The following is a 7,123-nucleotide window of genomic DNA, read 5'->3' on the forward strand; positions in this document are numbered from 1 at the left end:
TCCATGCAAGATTTCACCACATAGGGTAAGGATAATCATGAGAAAAGTGAGGGATCAGCCTTAAACTACACAGGAAGAGCTTGTGAATAATCTTAAGGCAGTTGGGACCACAGTCACTAAACAAATATCTCAGTCACTGAGATGTGTGCAAACCTGGTAACCAACTACAAGAAAAAAATTTACCTCTGTTTTTGCAAACAAGGGCTTCTCCACCAAGTACTTAGTCATGTTTGGTTGGGTATCAAATACTTCTTTTCCTCATTGATATGCAAATTAATTTATAACCTCTGTATCATGTGCTTTTTCTGGATTTTTGGTTGATATTCTGTCTCTATCTTTTAAAATAAACCTACTGTAGGGGAGCAAATGTACAAAATCTACTGGGGCTCAAAAAATTATTTCCCCCCACTGTATAAACAATACTTTTCAGGGCCCGGTTTCCCGAAATCTCCTTATTGCTCACTCTTAACATTGTTTCAGCTCAAGATGCTAATCGCCGCCACTGTGCAGTAGTCTTTATAAATCAGCGGCGTTTGCAAGCACATTATGGCACGTTATCAAAGTCGTATTAATGATGGAATATACTTTAGGCCTGTTAAAGAATTTTATTTTATATCAGAACAAATAAAGTGACTTTCAATTAGCCTATTTCATAATGTGACTAATGCCTTAAAATTGGCAATCGCTTTTAATATTGAACAGGTGGCAAACAATTTGGCAGCTAAACAGCGTGTTGTTGTGCTAAACTAAAGGGTGGTTCATCTAATTTATTCCTTTAGGCAAAACTACAGCCCTTTTCAAATTTTGCCTGAGGTGGCTATTTTTAAAATAAGTTTCTCTTTCCAAGGCAACAAATTGTGGAGCTTCTTGACCTGCTCAGACTTGCGCTTGTAGGCCAACGTGTCGCACTTATGCCCTACGTCCCGATGTCCAGCTGCTTGCTACTTTTTGTTTAAAATATGTTTCATTGATCATTAGCTATCATTCATGACTGAATGGACTTTTCTTTTTCATGGTTTATTTTATAATGAAATTAGATTTAGTTAAATGAGAAAATAAACTTGGGAGTTTAAAACCCCGCAGACATAAATTTTTCTGAGTAATTGTAATGCTTAAACATGTTTAATTTTTTGCGTGGAAAGATGGAAACGTAATCACGGCACCAAAACTCGCGCTAAATCATGATGAACTATACTTACGGCCACCGCGCGAAACCGTGTAGGTGAGATAGGGGTATTAAACCTCTACTCTGTCATCTCATCGTATTTATTCCATAAGTGCGCTATACCACCCCAACAACTGACATGCTTCAGGGTGATTCCATCTTAAATCAACCAGTGGGTGCCACCACATGATCACAGATTTTGCTGATTTTTTCACCAATTGTTGGTATTGGCATGAAAATAAAACCCCCCAATTTTTTTGTCCCAACTCCCGCTCGTTAAAAAATGGCGGCCATCTTGATTTTTGGCCTCGACGCGCTTCGAGATGTGCCACGCCCCTTTTTAAAATCCTCTTTTCCTTGATAACTCACTTGCTAAATGTCATATGAAGATGAAACTGGGTATATTTATGTAATTTTTCATGTAGATTCAGATCCACTGAAAGTTCTTCTACTAAATTTAAATCATGTGCATTACTTCTCAGATGGTGCAGCCAGCCAGTACAAGAATTATAAAAATTTTACAAATTTGTGGAGGCATTTCCTATCTAAATGACTTTGGTAGCTACAAAATACATACCTTTCCTAGTTGATATTATTTATGTCACTGCAACTTGACAGGTCTACTACCTTTTGGTCTTATTCCATGAACTAATTTTTGTGGGCTTTGTTCTTTCAGAAACAGATACCCAGGGTGATGAAACAAAAACTGTGATTGGTCTTTTCAGTGTAGAGAGATGAATAACTTCATTATCAATCTTTGACTAGATACAGTATGCATTACAGAAGAATTTGAGGTAACTTTTACTTTGAAAGGAGTGGATTTCATGAGTATGCATTAAGTATTTTACAGATATTGCTGTACATTTCTGTGTGTCAAATCATAAAATGTTGCAAAACCTATTGATGACAATTAATTTTTGATGATTTCTATAAAACAGGGCATAACACACCCCTGGTTTCAAGATGAGGTGATGTGAAGGAACCCCTAGTTTTTTGAGTAACATATATACATGCAGACCTTGAGGCCAAAAATCAAGATGGCTGCCATTTTTTAACGAGTGGGAGTTGGGACAAATAAAATTGGGTTTTTTTTATTTTCATGCCAATACCAACAATTGGTGAAAAAATCAGCAAAATCTGAGAAGTGATGGTGGAAAATTTCTCTTCCACTGGTTGATAGGAGATGATTGTTTCTGAAGCTGGCTGGCTGAAGAGTGTTGTCAGCTGTTTGTCAGTCAACTATGATTGTATACTCTGTTTGTGTCATTATAGGTTACATGAAAATATTAGCAACAGTTTGGTGATTTAATTTATACAGTATATTTGTCTATCATGGCATGCTATTGATAAGTTAACCCATGTCAAAATAAACGTTATTGGAAGAATTTTGTGCAATGTTTAATTTGCATAAAAAGTGCTGTTTTTCTTAATGCTGTCATGCAAAAGGAGTGACTAACTCAGTACCTTTGACTGTAGACAGCGCCTTGTAACGTTGGATGTCAGAGGCAGTGACCCAAGAAGACTTTAAAGGGACAGTTCAGGAAACACACTCAGATAAGCAATCAACTTACGTAAGATATATCTTAAGCGTCTTGATCTTAGTGCAGGTGGCATGGTGGTGTAGTGGTTAGCACTGCTGCCTTGCACCTCCAAGGTCCGCGTTCAAGGCTCGATTCCCATCTCTGTGTGCATGGAGTTTGCATGTTCTCCCCGTGCTTGGTGGGTTTCCTCCGGGTACTCCACTTTTCTTGCACAGTCCAATGATATGCAGGTTAGGCTAATTGCCGTTCCCAAATTGCCTGTAGTGTGTGAGTGCCCTGCGATGGATTGGCACCCTATCCAGGGTGTACCCTGCCTCGGGCCCTAAGCCTCCTGGGATAGCCAACCCTGAATACAGGATAAAGCGGTATAGAGTGAATCAGTATCTCAGTGCACAACTGATGTTTCTCATTCATCTGGACGGAGGTTTTCACTACCTCACACCTTATATTTGCGATAGCCGTTCATCATGGGTAAAAGCTTGTTGAATGTCGCAACCACATAAAGAACTATATGCATCATATATAGCACCCGCAGTGGGTTCAGGTGAGTAACAGCAGTGTTTACAAGAAACCTCCCTAATTAAAGGTGGATTGGGTTGTGTCAGGCCCGGTTTCCCCTTTGTCGTTTGTGTTTGTAGCGGCGGCAGGTAAGCACGTTGTTTAAACATGGCTTTTGGTGAAACTGGTTTTGTTTGTGTATAACTCAAATGGGGTTATTGTTAATCCTATAGCATGTTTTCCGGCGCTGGGGTTGCTGACGTGGGTGTGGGTGTGAGCGTTCACCTTTTAGGTATGTTTGTTTAACCTTGTTTGGTTGGTTAGCTTCTAAAAAAACTAAAATTTTCCCTGTTTATTGATTAGGCTTCCTTGATTAATAATGTTTCCTGTCTCTCGTGTTTATCAAAGGAAACTCCCTCTCGTTACTAATACTGTGTTGGCTGCCGTTTCTTGAGTGGTGCCGGTAGTGCTGTTGGTTTATACAGCTTCAAAGACGCAGCTGATAACAGTATAGAAGCTAGTGCTGCTAATTTATGATAGTGAAGACGCTGCCGTTAATCTCACGAAAGTGCTGCCGTAAACATTATTAAGAGGGAACTGTTTATTTGTTTGGCATTATGCTGTTTCAATGGCCCGCTTCAAATGTATGGTAGATTTATAGATTTGTTTTTCTTTCTTTTTCTCTTTGGTCAAGTAAGCTGGGTTCTCTTGGCATACTTTAGTTGTTTTGTTTTTCTTTATCATTGTTCTTTTGGCTGTATTGTATAATGGTTGTTTCCATTGTATATACTGTATAATTGAATAGCTGTACTTCATGACAGTTGATCTTTAATAGAGACTACTCTGTACATTTGTCTCATGACTCTTTTTGATGTACTTCTGTTTACTTTTGATACTCATTGTTGTCAGAAGATGTCTCAGTAGGTGATGTTTGTAATATTGCTGGAGTCTTTTGTTTTAGTTATTTTCTTTGTTTATTGTAGGGGCTGAGGTTCTGTGATTTTCCTTTCTCGCTGTGGTGGTGGTTCTTCCCAATTGTGTGCAGTGTTACACTTAGAGTGTTTGAAAGCGCGATCATTGTGTGGAAGTGTGCTCCAGTAAAAGACTCTCTACTTTGTTTTTGGCCACTGTAAACCTCAGCTCTGTTGGTATCTTTTCGTTTTGTTTTATCCAGAAATATATACATTTCAATCTGGTTTTTCATTTAGTTTTTCCTTCTTTTGTAATTTGTGTTCTCTTGTTTGAACTAGTTTTTCTTTTTGGTTTCTTTTGTTTTTAGTGTGTTCTTAAATAACTGTATTAATAAACATTATCTTATTTTATCCACGTCTTCTGCCTACTGTGAAGTAATCAAACTTGTGTGCTTTACACCTAAATTAAGTGGTTTAAATGTCTTCTTTTTGTCCCTGGAGTGAGTTCCCAGGGTGGCATAATTGGATCTTTTTAGTGTTAAACCTAAACACTTAGTTGCCCTGAAAAGCCCTTCGCCGCCACACACCAATTAGGGAAACTTGGTTGCAGGGTTTGTGGTCATATAGTCACTTTTAACCTTCAGGCTGAATGGGTTCCAATAAGAATTTAGAAATGGCGAATATGGCAGAAAAATTCCATCTTTATCCACTAGTGGGCAGCAATCTAATCCTGTGCAGTGCTGGTGCAATGAAAATTACACCTATGTAATGCACTATCCACTGCATTTTCAGAGATACGTTTTTAGAGGGATATGAGGCCTTTTATTTCCTTCCAGTTCCAATTTTTCCTAAAAAATTTTTTAATTACTATGAACATGTTTATACTTTAGGTTCTTTACTGATCTATATTAATGTGGACATTTAAAATCTAAATATTTAAAATATTATTTTTTTACGAAACCTATAAAATGCATGTGCGAGGGAAAAAATACATTCAAAGGTAAAATATCTGAGGAAGTATAATAATGAGACACTGGAAAAAATTGTGACCACGTGACTCATACTTCCGGACCAATCTTCCAGTGCCAAATTACGGACAGGGCAAGCTTTCAAACGTACAAACTGTCTTTTTCTACTTTAGTAGAGTTTTAAAATATAAAGTAAAATTCTCCTGGTGCCTGTTCAACAATGCACGTGTAACTCTAATCCGAATAGTAGCCTGTTTGCTTCTTCTTCTTTTTTTTCTTTTTTCTTTTTTTTTTTTTTAGCAGTTGGCAGCCAGCACAATACTGACGCTTACTGGACGAGATCGGTATCACGCTCCTTCCCTGTTAAAGATCAAGTTTGTCACCTGCTGGACCAAATCGGTAACACTGAAGAGTCAAGTTTTGCGAGATTTCGCAAAACATTTTGTCGCAGACTGTATAAAATACATATTTCCCCCTAGCTTAATTTCTTTCCTCCAATATTTTTTTACGGCCATGTCCCTAGGACACCTATTTTTTAAGCAAGAAAACGTACCTCCACATACTGCGCGCCAGCTCCTTTAACTTGTTGATGTTTATTTCAAAAGATATCGTGTAGAATTGCTTCATTGTGATCTGGGGCCTCTTTAGCACTCTGTCAATTGTGTAAAGACTTACTGAAGTGATGTTTTGAAAAATACCATCATCTGCCACAATTCTGCTCTGAATATCTTGTAGTCTAATGTCATTATTTGCAGTCAAAGTGTAGCAAACTTATAGCTCCTGTTGTGGAATAGAAAACATCCTCTTCTGCCACCAGAATTGTTTTGGCATGCAGTCCTGTTAGGTATATGACATATTTCAGTAAAAAGAGTATGTAAATACGAGTATAAATGCAATACAATAATTATAAACATAAAAAAATTGCATTAAAAAAAACACCTGTTTTCCCCTCTTAAATATTTTAATTATGGATAAAACTGTGGACCATCCTATATTTGGCTGCATTTGATGACTTGTTTCTTTCATAATGAGACAGTAATTTATGACATGGTCTACAATCATGGCTTGTATTTCATTAGGTATATGTCTCTGCCTGGGTACCCATTCTGCCTTTGGGTTGTCTACCTCTCATCCTGAGTCTCCATCCTCTTTCACTAATGGTCAATTGCTGCTTTACAGAATTTGCTTTTCTGCTCCCTTTTGCATCAGGTCCCTCCAAACTAATTACCAACCTGGAGGTGCAAGGCAGTGCTAACCACTATGCCACTGTGCCACCTTAACATTTACAAACAAATATACAGTAACACATTTACAAGGATTGAGCTCATCTCTTTTATTTTCGCATTTCATGTTGACAAAACCACAGGTTTTATTCTACCTCAAAATTTATTATTATTAGTATTTATTTTAAGCTATTAGGACAAATATCTTTAATACTATCTATCTATCTATCTATCTATCTATCTATCTATCTATCTATCTATCTATCTATCTATCTATCTATCCATCCATCCATCCATCCATCCATCCATCCATCCATCTACCGTCCGTCCGTCCGTCCGTCCCTGGAGTCCATTTATGGACCATGGCCAGTGGTCATTTTCATTACTATCGTGATATTTTTCAGAATCCTGTTCTTTTGGTCATCATTTTATTGCTGTCCTCCCATACTCCTACCCATTCTTTGATGTCATCAATCCATCTTCATGTCGCTCTTCCTACTCACTGTTTCCAATTTCTGTTTCTCTCTGTCGTCAAACTGATTAATGTTTCTTCCTCTCTAAAGAAACAGGCCCAATTTTTTCTCCTTGATAACTTTGCCAATATTTTTTCTTGCCCGAGATATCTTTGGATTCTTTTATGTGTCAACTTTTTATTCTGTATGTCTGCTTAGTGTGCTGTATGTCTTGTCCTTATTTATGTATAAATATGTATATTATTTTTCATTTGATCTAATGCATGTAATTGCTCTTGGATGTTCAGTGCGTTTGTTGTCAGTATGTATATTAATGGCATCTGCAAATTTCAGATCTTTAACTA

The sequence above is a fragment of the Clarias gariepinus genome, chromosome 12, assembly GCF_024256425.1.
Source record: "Clarias gariepinus isolate MV-2021 ecotype Netherlands chromosome 12, CGAR_prim_01v2, whole genome shotgun sequence".
Classification (NCBI taxonomy): domain Eukaryota; kingdom Metazoa; phylum Chordata; class Actinopteri; order Siluriformes; family Clariidae; genus Clarias; species Clarias gariepinus.